Source organism: Falco punctatus, assembly GCF_963210335.1.
Source record: "Falco punctatus genome assembly, contig: scaffold_57, whole genome shotgun sequence".
NCBI classification, from domain to species: domain Eukaryota; kingdom Metazoa; phylum Chordata; class Aves; order Falconiformes; family Falconidae; genus Falco; species Falco punctatus.
In genome coordinates, this window is record NW_027660116.1 from 517183 (window position 1) to 530159 (window position 12977).

At 42.6% G+C, this 12977-nt stretch overlaps 1 long non-coding RNA gene across 1 annotated transcript; it reads right to left on the reverse strand.

Annotated features, from left to right (window-relative positions):
• Positions 1-237: 237 nt before the first annotated feature.
• Positions 238-640, reverse strand: LOC308057969. The gene is made up of 2 exons (XR_013925569.1): positions 404-640; positions 238-321 (listed from the first exon to the last, which is right to left on the reverse strand). It is a non-coding gene; the product is annotated as an uncharacterized lncRNA (long non-coding RNA).
• Positions 641-12977: the final 12337 nt, after the last annotated feature.

Here is a 12977-nt window from a genome sequence, read left to right on the forward strand (position 1 = left end):
TCCCGACACGGAGTTCCCCTCCGCGGCAGCATCATACAATTGGCTGCTGTATGTACACACTTTCATTCTTTCAAAGTCTCTAAAGTTTCTTGGCTGCTCACCTGTCTCGATGAGTACAGGTGTTATCCTCGGGGTTTAGGTTGTCCGCCTGGTCCAGCCAGCCAGACGATCGTTCAGCCAAGCCGTCTCCTCCAGAACGCAGCCCTCTTCCACGAGCTGTCTTTTTTATCGACCAGCTCCGTCCTTATTCTTCCAAGGCTTCGGAACACCACCATAGGGGTCACCATTTGAGGAGACTGAGGCACGGACTCCCGGATCTGACTAGAAGACCCTTCATGAGTCCATATACGTCTCTTTCTGGGGACGAAGCCTGATTCCCCGTTACGGATTTCCCACAGCTCACCTCTCAACTCCGGAGGGATTTCTGGCCGGCTCCTGCTTCCTTTCAGCAGATCATTCAAAGTTCTGTGGGATTCGCTGCATGTCGCTCAGTCAGGCGATTCGAGAGCCCTTCACGTCAGATCCTTAAACGCATCACGTCGGGGTCACCAATTTGCGGCGAATGAAGAGACGGGACGCAGCTTGATGCAAGCAAATGTCAATTTATTGTACAGAAGCACGAGGTTTTATAGACTTTCAGAAGCTGCGCGTTTGAAACAGATTGGTTCTTGAAGCTAAGAATTGCAGACTAGGCAATCCCTGATTGGTGGTTAGCTGCCATCAATTAACAGCAAGGTGTTACCTTTCCTTGGCGCCATCCGTCTCCCACCCCCCTGTGCTCTGCAAACATGCCTCATCATGTTAATTGTTGTCTAGACAAGCTCGAGCACATTCCCCTCAGCTAACTGATTGCCATCATGGTCCTAGTTTCCAGACCGCTCCTGCACTCAACAGCTAATTAACTCTGGGACAAAATACGGTCCCGTTGGTCGGTCCTGGCAAAGACCTGAAACGAGAGCCGCAGAACTGCGGGAAAAGCTGAGGGACGCTTAGCACAGGCTCAGGGAAGTCAGAATTCTAAATCGGTCCGATGTACTGATCCTGGGGGAGGGAGACCCCTAAGCCGGCAGGAATGGTGGCAGCTGGGGCTCCAGAGAGGTATTCACTGGGATCTAATGGATGGGCTCCCGACCCAGAGACTGGAGAAATCTGTACAGACATGGTCAGGGCACAAAGTTAGTTTCAAGCCACCCCCTAGTGCCCCACCATCAATAGGCATCGGGGAAAAAGCTGATGAAGTAAAGAAACTATCCTCCATCCCCCGAAGGTGGGGGGGGAAGGGAGGGTGAATGTTTATTAGGCAACTCACCTTAAATTTGAGAGGAGATTTAATGATTACAGTGGCCGTTGGAACACAGAAAAAACCAGTACTGACACAGGAGCACAAATCACTGCACTGACGCAGAGTGAGGCAGAGCAATGTGGAATTCTGACTTTGCCTAAAACCCCAATTGTCCTAAATGCTTTAGGGAAAACTCAGTCGGTCCCTGTGGCCTTGGTAACATTATGGATGCCTGGGGAGGCAGACCCAGGTAACACCCAGGCTGCAAAAGGCCCTTTCCCAACAAATCTTTTGGGCATAGATGTGCTGAAGGGCAGGCAGTGGTATGATACCCAGGGGAATGCATGGTCCTTTGGCACTCCTCAGATCAGAGAATTAGCTGAAACGTCCTGGGCAGAAGTGCGCCTGTTGCAAGCAGCACCTACGCTCCCCCCTTCCAGGATGACTGATGTGACAGCCTGTCCCTTGCCGTTAGGGGCCCGGAGGGGATAGCTCCTGTGACTGAGGATCTTAAACACCAGGGCATTTTAACATTCACCCGCTCCCCATACAATTCCCCAGTGTGGCCGGTTGGTAAATCAAATGGGAAGTGGAGACTGGCTGTAGATGATCGTCGACTTAATGCAGACACTGTTCCCTTGGCAGCAGCGGTGCCTAACGGAGCTGAGCTCATCTCACTCGTTCAGGAGCAGGCTCATGCGGTGATGGCCACAGCTGATGCGAAAGAGATGTTTGTCATGGGTCCCCAGCAAGAGGAGGACCGTGATCGTTTTGCTTTCACATGGGAGGGACAGCAGTACAGCTTCACTCGCCTCCCTCAGGGATATAAACATTCTCCCACCTTAGCACGTCATGCTTCGGCACAAGGATGAGCCCAAATTCTCCCAGACCTGGGAGTTAGAGTTTATCAATACATCGATGATGTTTTGATAGGAGGGGATGAAATTATTCCAGTACAGGTGACACAAGGAAAGATTATACAGCACTTAGAGTCTCTGGGACTCCAGGTACCAGAGGGAAAGATACAAACTGCTGCAAATGAAGTGAAATTTTGAGGGATATGGTGGAGAGGAGGTTCAGCCTGTATTCCTCAGGACACCCTCTCAACACTAGAGCAGGTAAAAATTCCAGAAAATAAAAAGGAGCTGCAGCATGCCTCACGCTTATTGTTCTTCTGGAGAAGACACATCCCAGACTTTGCAATAATTGCACGACTCTTATATGACCTGCTGCGGAAAGGAGCAGCTTGGGAATGGGCTCCGGCCCACGATGAAGCGTTACAGCTTTTGGTGTCTGAAGCAAACACCCACCGGGCTTTGGGTCCTGTTCACCCCACTGACCTGTCCAGATTGAGTGGGGGTTTGCACACTCAGGATTGTCCGTTCATCTTTGGCAAAAAGGACCAGAAGGTCCTGCCCGCCCGATCAGATTTTACTCCAGGAGCTTTAGGGATGCTGAGAAACGGTACTCTAATTGGGAAAAAGGGTTGTTTGTAGTGAGTGTTGCTCTCAGAGAAGCAGAGCGAACCATACGCCAACAGCCTCTAATTTTAAGGGGACCTTTTAAGGTAATTAAACCTGTGTTAGCAGGAACTGCACCCTTCACCCCCCCACCCCCTCCACCCGGGGTTAGGGTTAGGTTTTTGATTCAGACTATTAAGTACAAGACCAGGTGTTGTCCATGATCAAGTAGTCTAAAAATAGTAAAGCAGTAGCACTGGAGTCTACCCCAAAACAAACCCACTTGTTTAAAAAAGGTTTGATGAAGGAGCATGGCATTATACAGGAAGATGTAGCATTTCAAAGACAGTAATAATATCGGTGAGTTATGGATTTACGCTAATGTATTTATTCAAACAGTATAGTACAAAGTACAAGTAATTAAGCTAATGTTCCAGGAGGTGACACTGCTCTGGTCATTTTCAGCTGTTCACATTATAGAATTCTGATCATTATAATCAGTGATTATTTCTTTTACTTGAATGCCTTTTGTATTGTTGACTTCCATTTATTATGAATTTTCTAGTCTACCAGTGACTGAAAAAGTGTTAATTAGATTATGCTTTCTTTCAAGGAAAAATGAATTATTTGAGAAGAGGCCGATGCTTGTTCATAGTTTTAGCATTTTTGATTTTATTTAAGACTTTATAACAAATTACTAGATATGGCTGACTATATTCGGGTTGTGATTTGATACACATGAGCAGAATGTACTTTCATTTTATATTATGTATTATATATTAGACTTCTCTTTTCCTGGGATGGTAGATTGAAATTGTCATGGATAGAGATGAAGAAGAACTTGAGGAATTGCAATCCAAGTGGTGGTGTCAGCTTTTTGTAAATGCTAAGGTTTTTTCAGACTAAGCAAAGGTATTTGGGAGGTTATATATCTATTTTCAGCATCCAGTGCTTAAAGGGAGTGGGGGACATAACCTTAAATTTAAACCTCCTCTTGCCAGTTCAATAGAATTGCAGGTGAAATGGTTCTAATTTCACCTTTTTATACTACCCAATTTAATGAATACCAAGGTGGGGGAAGTATATCAAATTACTTCAGGTGAAAAGTGATACATGCACTTACTCATTTGGTTCTCTCCAGATTTGGAATTAAATACTTTACCACTTATTACATGATTCATAAATCTTTGTTGAAGGGAAATGCAACTGTTTCATACTCTTAGGATTCTGATGCTTTTGATAATTTGAAAATGACTATTATAGAAATATTTAAAACTCCGTTTCCAAATCTGGCTAGTTTATGTTACCATCGACTTGTTCCTCTGTTATGTAATTAGTTCTGTGACTAAAAAAATAGCCTGAAATTTACTGTCCAGTGAAACGGATAAGTTCTGGATACCTATTAATTGCAGAACTTGAAGGGTAGTTATTTAGTTATTGGACTTGCCAGCGCTGGCGAGAAGAGCCGGCCACGCAGCCTCTTGCTGCTCAGCTGCTCAGTACGAACCGCATCTGACCGTGCAGTTTGTCTAACCCAGTCAAAAGGTCAATTGTCCCAAACAGACCCTACTCAGCTGTGCAGCACTTGGAGTACACCAGGGTGCTCAGTGGCTCCAGGGACTCTGCCAGCGATGAAACCTGCTACTGCTGAGGCGGGGGAGCCCCCAGGCTTGGTGGAGGAGCGAGGAAGAATGGCACTGAGAAAAGAAAGGACAGGCAGCTGGGAATTCTTGCTTCTTCCTTCTGCTCCCCCGGTTGCTCTCAGCCTAAGGGTGGCCGCACAGATGCGTCCCCTGAAGGCCATCTTCTTCAGTCCTGTTGGCCATCAGTGTTTCTGGAGCTGTCGAGCAAGAGTGTTAGACTCTCTAGACACAGAATTCTAGAAAGCTCTCAAGAAACAAGCTCTGTTGTACTTCCAAATTAGGATGCACAACATTTTGTGGAATTCTGATACTGTTTTTTGTTTAAATTAGCATGTTATCAGTTTCCTCTTCCCCCCCCCCCCCGTGATAAGTGGAACCCATATTCTTTCCTGAAAGGTGGAATTTTAAGAGGTATCTTTTAAAGGTAATATGGATGATGTTGAAGTATTATATTAGTCACTGTTTGTCCACCAGGAAAAATGCTATCAGAAGAAATTATTCTTATTTAAAAGAAGTTTTTTTCATGCTGTCACAGCTCTATTTTCTGTATCAGCTGCCTTCATGTATAATAGTAAAAATAATACAGGCTTATAAGTGATGATACTGTTAAAGCAGAATACCAGATTTTGATATACACTGTACATACCCAGCAACGCTTCTGCAGGGTTGTACTGTGTAATATTAATGAGACTCATATGCTTATTTTTAATCAGTTTGCATGGAATAGGAAGCTAGTGTAGGGAGCTTTGGTGAAAATGGCATAAATGCTGGAAGAGTTTAATGGGAATTTTTAAATAATCCTAGGTCCAAAGCCTAGTCTTTTTTTTTTTTTTTTTTTTTTTTCAGTCTCGGGGTTGATGGAGATTGGGTTATAGAAATACAGAATTTTTTTAGAATAGGATTTTTTTAATACCAGCCTGTTTTATTTTCTGTTGTGCATTTTTTTAAAGCAATTTTGCAGTATAGAGAAATACTAAAGTAATCATGACAATGAAAGTACCGTATTTCTTTAAACGACTTTTTTTTAATAGTCAGTGCTTCTCAGGGTAGGAATTGTGCATGTCTGCATTGCTGAATAGCATGTAGCATGGTAAGGCCTTAACTGGGGTCTGTGGTTACTCTTGCAGTCTAAATAAAAACTATGTAAAAAGCTCCAATGTAAAAACGGTTATACTGATGGGTTGGTTAGAAGGCATTCCAAAAGGGAGGTTTATTAGTATTACTCAACTAACAGGCACTTAGCTTTGTTTATTTACATTGCATGGCTTCTTTATTCAAGCAAGATTTATTCCTTAAGGTTGGATTAAATCTACACTTAGGCTCATTTTTATATTTAAAGAATTATTGGCCTTATCATCAAGCTTTAAGAGAAGGCAAATCATACGGGTTTTCTGAGCTTGTTTATGGCGCCGCTTGTTACTTGTCTTTCTACTCCACACCAATGCTCACGTTATAGGTAGATTTTTTTTACCTCTTAATTTTATACCCTAATACAGACATTTCCGACAAAACCTGTAGCTGTACAGTAGTTCTAATTGTCTGTTATTCATCTTTTCCTTCTTGTGAAGGAGTTGATACTGACTATTATCAGTAACAGGCTCCAGGAGTAAGTGGATAGCAGTTTTACAACAGCGTATCTGTTTCTCTGACTAGTCACCTAAAGTTCTGTCCCTTTCTGTGCCATTCTTAGCCTGCCCTTCCCTGCCTCAGGAACGCTGCAGGTTAAATGTTCTAGTATGAGAGTTACCAGATATGGTTTTAGAAGTTAAAATTAAAAGCATGTGCTGCTATGTTGTATCTAGAAATTAACAGCAAGATTTAGGTTTTAAAGCAGAGAAATGCTGTGCTTAGTTCTCAGAAATATCGACAAACTTGCTTCTGTATTTTTCATTAAGTATATTCAAACGTGATAGGAAGTGATCTGTCTTTTTATGGCCCGCCCCAAAATTGTTTGAGGATCTTCAAAAGCTATTTAAAGTAGAAGAGGGGTGGTAGAAAGTGCTTTTAAAGTATAAAGCTCCTGAAGTATTGTGGGTAGGAAGGTTAAAGTAAATTAGGTACAGAACAAATGTATCTTTGTGGTTCTTCCTGAATAATGGTTTTCCATGACAATTTGCAAGTGGCACATTCGCTGAAAAGCACCTTGAACGTGTGCCACTCATAATAAAGGGGCAACATTAATGTCCAAGGTGTAAAGTATGAGAGTGTTCCTGTTTACTCCTGTCTCTAGAACAGTTTTGTACTTAGTCTTCCTTTGTATTTTAAGTTTCTTTCTATACAATGTCTTCAGAATGCTTCTAGCATTTAAACACATTTAAAATGTAAATACATTTAAGTTCCTTGTTACACTTCACAGGATTGTCTTGTGTTTGCTGCTAATAAAAAAGTGTTAAAACAAAAGAAACAAAACAAAAAACCTTCTGAGGAAATTTTTTCATGGATTAAGGTTTTGTATAATGACTTTACATGTAGAACTAAATCGTTTAAGCATGAATGTGATGTCTGCTTTTTTGTTGTTTGTATGTAACCTGAAGATGTGTTGCAGTATGTTGAACAAGTGTTGCAATTCAGACTCGGATATAAAATTTGCAAGTGAAATTTTTCTACAGTAAAGAAAGAAAAATTGTACTGCAGTGACTCAGATTTTTACAGGGTACTAACCTTTTTCAAGATTGCAAGCAATATATTTGAATTAAAATTTTGTTCCTCCTTCAAATTGCTTTGTGGAGGTGAAGAGGGATATTTTAAACGCATGCTGTGTGGGACTGCTGATTTATATGTGTATGTACAATTGTGTTTTGGAATGTCTTCAGTAAAGCAATTTTTACAAATGGAAGTAAGTCAGTTTTATCTGGAACAATTCTATATTAAAATTTTTAAAACAGCACTCATAGATTCAATGTTATCTTTAGGAAATACACAGGCATAAAGTCATCAAACAATATGTTCTTGTGTCCTGATCTTTTTCCATATGATAATACTGAAACATGTCAGCTTCATTTGTTGCAGGAAACAGAGGGCTTGAAGGAACAGAGCACCGAAAGCCAAATCCCATCCCATAACTCTTCAAACTTACTTTTCCCTCTCTCATCCCCACCCTGCAATCATATTTCCTGGAGTTCCCATCCATATTTGCATTCTTCTGGTCTCTCTGTTCTTTTTTTCTGAATCATACTTCTGGGTTTTTTTGTAGAGGAAAAGAACTGCTGAGAGAATGCCAAATAAGCACAACTACTGTGTGTTGCCCTTGCAGTTCCTTCAACAGCCTTCAAAGTACTGAAGATTTCTTGGTTAAGAAGTGTTACACGACAAGGTTTATCAGCTGTGCAGTGTTCCCTGGCCAAGTTGGGAAAGGGTTTGTCAGAGGACTACATACTCTGCCTTATTTTATCTTAAAAGAAAAGTAGCTCTTCCTTGGTACCGTATTCAAACTGCCCAAACTGGTTTGGGAATGGTAGACTAGTGTGATGCTTAACTCTCCTCAAATGCTGCACAGCCTGGCTTCTGTTCCCATTTGATGTCTGCAGCTGGACGCTGAGTGTAGTCTTTCAGCTTCCAATGCTACTCATTTCCTTACTCCTTCCATATGTAAATAGCAGTTGTATGGGCTCTATTCTCTTGCTTTCCCTTTTCAGTTTGATGATTGTAGAACCCTTTTAAGGGGCTGTTGAAGGAAAAGAGTCTCTTATGGAGCCATCCAGCAACATGACTTGGTTATTTGGTACCATCAGAGACAACTGAAATACGACTGAAACACATTTTGCAAGTAAAAAGTGACGCTGTGGTCAATGGAGGAATTTTGAAGAACAGTGTCCTAAATTTGTCTCCTCTGGAGGTTACAAGTCCACAACTAGTTACTTACACTATGAACAAAACATATTCTTGGATTAATTTATCTGATCTAGTGACATATGTAAGATCATATCTAGTTGACTGGGGAGAGTTGTGTTAGGTCATAGCGATCCTCTCATTCCTACTTCATCGCTTCTCAGCTTAACTGTGGCAGTTCAGTGTACGTGGCATGAAGTTACCAGCATTAAAGAAACGTCGGTTCTGTCGTAGGTGTCCTGCTGTAGCACACTGGGTATCTATACAGAAATGATGATCTATCTCCATCTATGTGGAGTCTAGAGAACATCTCTTCCAGAAACCACTTGAGAATTCTTCAGCGCCTGGTCCAACACTCCCAATCTGTTGACCTTTATTTCTTAAAGAGATAAACATACAGCAGAGTGTATGCGTGAGATTATACACATGTGTAAACACACATTAGGTTATTTTTTTTAAAGAAAGGAAACCTGGTGGCGTGTGATCAATGTACTTGGATGCATATGCTTCTTTTGAGGGTGAAAGGTATTAGGTGTGCTTTTTAATGATGATCAGTTCAAGAGCTTGTATTAACTAGAATTCCTGGAACTCTTCAGCCATTACACAGAGACTGGCACGTACTCAGTCTCTGTCAGGTGTAAATTCAGCATATGCAAGTGATGCAGCTGCTAACCTCCAGCACGCCTGCAATAGAGATTTTTCACTTACTGATGTTTGCCTAGAGTCTAAAAATCAGTATGACTAAAAATGTATGTTTTCAAATATGCTAGCCTGTGATGTAACCTAGAAGTCACCATTATCACCTAAATCATACCTGATTTCACCTGCTCATTAGCTGCGTTTTCTTGCTCAGAATCTCTCACTGTCTTCATTTCCATCAAAGCAGGCAGCTGAGTGGGAAACCTGGGGACTCCTCTGTCTGCTTATTTTTACCAAAGGAACTTCTGTCATTTCATAAAAACTCTCATTTTTTGGTTCAAGTACAGTTTTATTTCTTTTACTTATAACACTTATGTGTGTTTCTAGAACAGTGTATGTAGATTTGGAGAACAGGAGGAGAAGGGACGACAAGAGGTCACCTGCTCTATACACCAGCCTAAGGACAGGCTTATCTCTCTACATGGGTGCCAATATTTTCTGTTAAAACCTCTATGATTAAGGTTTTAAAACAGCCCCGGTCAACACCACTTGTAATACTTTACTGTCCTTACTACTAAAAAGGATTTCATAAGGCTGAGTATCTTCTTTTGATATCTTTAGTAGCTAATACAAATTTCCCTTAAGCTTATTAGTTGTCCTATCCACTGTGGACATGAAAATTGCTCTCGCTTTATGCAGCAACCTTTTGCACATGTGGTACACATTTGCACATCACATCTCTCTCCAATTTTTTCCTTTCTTCAGATAAACTGGTTAAATCCAATTTATCTATCTTTTCCTGAGGAGGGGGGGGGGGTTTAAGAGATAGGGTAGAGTTTCACAATTGTAATAGTCTGTTTAGCTGTTTAGGGTAAAAATTGCAAAATTTAAGCTGTTTGCCAAATCTTACACGGTTTGCTTGGGTACTGTGATAAGGTGTACGGGAGTAAAGGGCTTCATGACCATATAAGTCCAGCTTTATGACCATATAAGTCCAAAGAAAGATTACAACCTTGCAAGAACAAGCCAAAGCTGGTTCTGCGGTTTGGACAAAGAGCAGGACGTTACTGAGCCTGCGCCAGATGTGGGGGTCACGAGGAAGACTCGCCTGCCTTCATCCTCAGGACCCCTGACGACCACCACCAGGGGACACTGCGCAAACTCAGTCGGGAGAGAGATATGGAAATGACTTGCAGAACTAATTTTAATACGAAGCGGGGATAGGTAATGCATATGTATAGGCGTATTACATCATATTATGAATATGTAATGAGTTGTCTTATAAAAACAGAGCAAGTTTTCGTATCAGGCGCACACGGTTTTGGCGGGACTACTCCCCCGTGCTGCCCAGCGCTGAATAAACATACCTACTTTACAATCTTACAGATTGTGGAGTCTGCTTTCCGCACGTCAGTTCTGGCGAGCCAGCCAGGAGGATCTCCACTCGGCTGCGGGACCGACTGCGGAGTGGACGCTCCTAGGCGCGCCCCGAGCATTTTACTCGGAGGAGTCTCCGCTGCCGGCCGATCACCGCGGGAGTGGACAACAGCCTCTTGAAGCTGCGGATTTAACGGTATGTTTAACGAAGGGACTTGAGCGTACGCACATTCGGGGCTGCTGATAAATCGCGCAGAGACGTCTGGCGTGCAGCATAGTGCCCGTGGGTTGGGTACCTGTAGGGTTTGGGACTGCAATTGGGAAACTCGCTGGCCGATAGAGCGGCCGGTAGCGATCTCGGGGATAGATCGACTGAGTTTGAGGTAACCACTGTATCTCGTTGTTGGGAGCCAGGATGGACCTGCTAATGACCGGTATATGAGAAGCAGGAGAAGGGTAAGCGGGCCTCTTGTAATTTACAAGATATTTGCAGCTGCTAGAAGGTTGTTAACTGGAGCGATGCTATGTTAGCTTTCTTTTGGTATTGATTTTGGTTATGGCAATAAGGCATTTGGAATAGACTACCGATTTGAATTTGTCGAACCATAGTGTTTGTGTGAAGTGATGTGTGTGTGATTTTCTCTGAGTGCATGGACGTCCGTGAGAGTGGAATTGAGTGAGAATAAGTGAGAGTGTGGCTGACAGGCGTGAAAAGAGAATTTAAAAGTCAGTTTAAATTCCTTAAGAGTATATTGAAAATGGGTAACACCCAAGGAGGGATACTAAAAAAGAGTCCTCTGGGTTGTATACTCGCCCATTGGAAGGATATTGTTGGGAAGGGAAGCACAGAAAGTAAAAAGACCCTCATTAAATATTGTAATCAGTGGTGGCCATTGTATAAGTTAGAGGGCGAAGTTAAGTGGCCATTTAATGGAACATTGGATTATAATACTTTGTTACAGCTTATGCTGTTCTTGAGAAGAGAAGGGAAATGGGATGAAGTATCATATGCAGATATGTTTTTCACGCTGCGAAACCATCTGGAGTGGCAAAGGGACTGTGGGATAACACCCCCACAGGACCCTATGGTACTCGCATTGGAGCGAGAAAATAAAGGGGGTAGAAGTAAACTAAAAAGATGCTGTTCTTCCTGCAGCATTGGGCAGAGGTGTACAAAGGCAGACAAAGTCCACCAAGCCCCAGAACAAGACTTAAATGACTTGTTTAAACCTCCCCCCCGGGCACGGGACAAGGATGTGGATTCAGAAGGAGCTTTTAATCCTCCTGATAGCCCTGTATCTTCCCACACTCAGCAGAAGTCTGCCCTGACTACTTTACAAGCACCCCTCCGAGAGGCGGTGGGGCCAGATGGTGGAACAATGCTAATTAAAGTGCCTTTCTCCACTGCTGATTTGGGAGAGTGGAGAAAGATTGCAAAGGATTATAGAAGTGACCCGATAAGTGTAGCCAGGCATTTCCAATTTATCGTAAAACAACACAATCCCGATTGGAATGATATACAATTAGTATTGGAATATTTGACTGAAACTGAAAAACAGCTAGTTTTGAAAACAGCAGGAAATTTGGCCGAAGACCATTATAAAATTACAGGAGGGGATGTTAAGGAACATTTCCCCCTCCAAGACCCAAAGTGGGATGCTAATAGATTGGCACATATGCAAAGATTACAGGAATATCAGGAATGGATTTCGAAGGGAATGGAGAGAGCAATTCCCAAAACTATAAACTGGTCAGCTTTATATGCAGTTAAGCAAACTCCTTCTGAGTCCCCGTCTGAGTTCCTGGATCGGCTGAGGGATGTGATGCGCCGTAACACGCCGCTGGACCCTGGGTCTGAGGTAGGGATCCAGCAATTAGTTTCTTTATTCCTGGGTCAATCTGCAGGGGACATAAGGCGAAAACTTCAAAAGCTGCGTTCTACAGAAGGTAGAAACTTAGAGATATTGTTGGATGAAGCGTGGAGGGTGTTTAGTAATAGAGAAGAAGAATATCGGCGGGGACAAAAGAAATTGATAGCTGCCATTCAAGAAAAAGGGGAACGGAGAGGTGGTAGGCGAGATTCGTCTCGATTGGAAAGGGATCAGTGCGCTATATGCAGGGGCTTTGGTCATTGGAAAAGGGAATGTCCTAGAAACAGGGAAGGGGGTCGGAAAACCTCAGTGAATGTGAAGATAGCCAATGTAATAGAAGACTGACGGGAACCTGGGGAATCTACCCTAGCGGATCCACTGGTTATAATTAAGCTAGGGGAAAAGCAGCAGCAAGTGGAGTTTTTGATAGATACAGGAGCGACATATTCGGTTTTGAATCAAGCCTTAATGCCTTTAGGAGATGATTACGTTGTAGTACAGGGAGCAACTGGCCAAAGTGAAAAGGCGTATTTTTGCAAACCTTTAAAGTATAAATTGGGAAAGCAATGGGGTATCCACAAGTTCTTATATATGCCCAACTCTCCAAAGGCACTTTTGGGGAGAGATTTGTTGGAACAATTAGGAGCAAAGATCACGTTTGAAAAAGGGGAAATTACTTTGGAGGTAAAGGATCAACAATATACACAGGCATTAAGTCTAGTCCTAACTAGTCTCCCCTCAGAAGGGAAAATCGATGAGGAAATTCTGAACCAAGTGTATCCAGGAGTCTGGGCTACTGATGTGCCTGGAAGAGCGAAAAATGCTCCACCTGTTGAAGTTAAGATAAAGGAAGGTCAACGACCGGTAAGAATTAAAC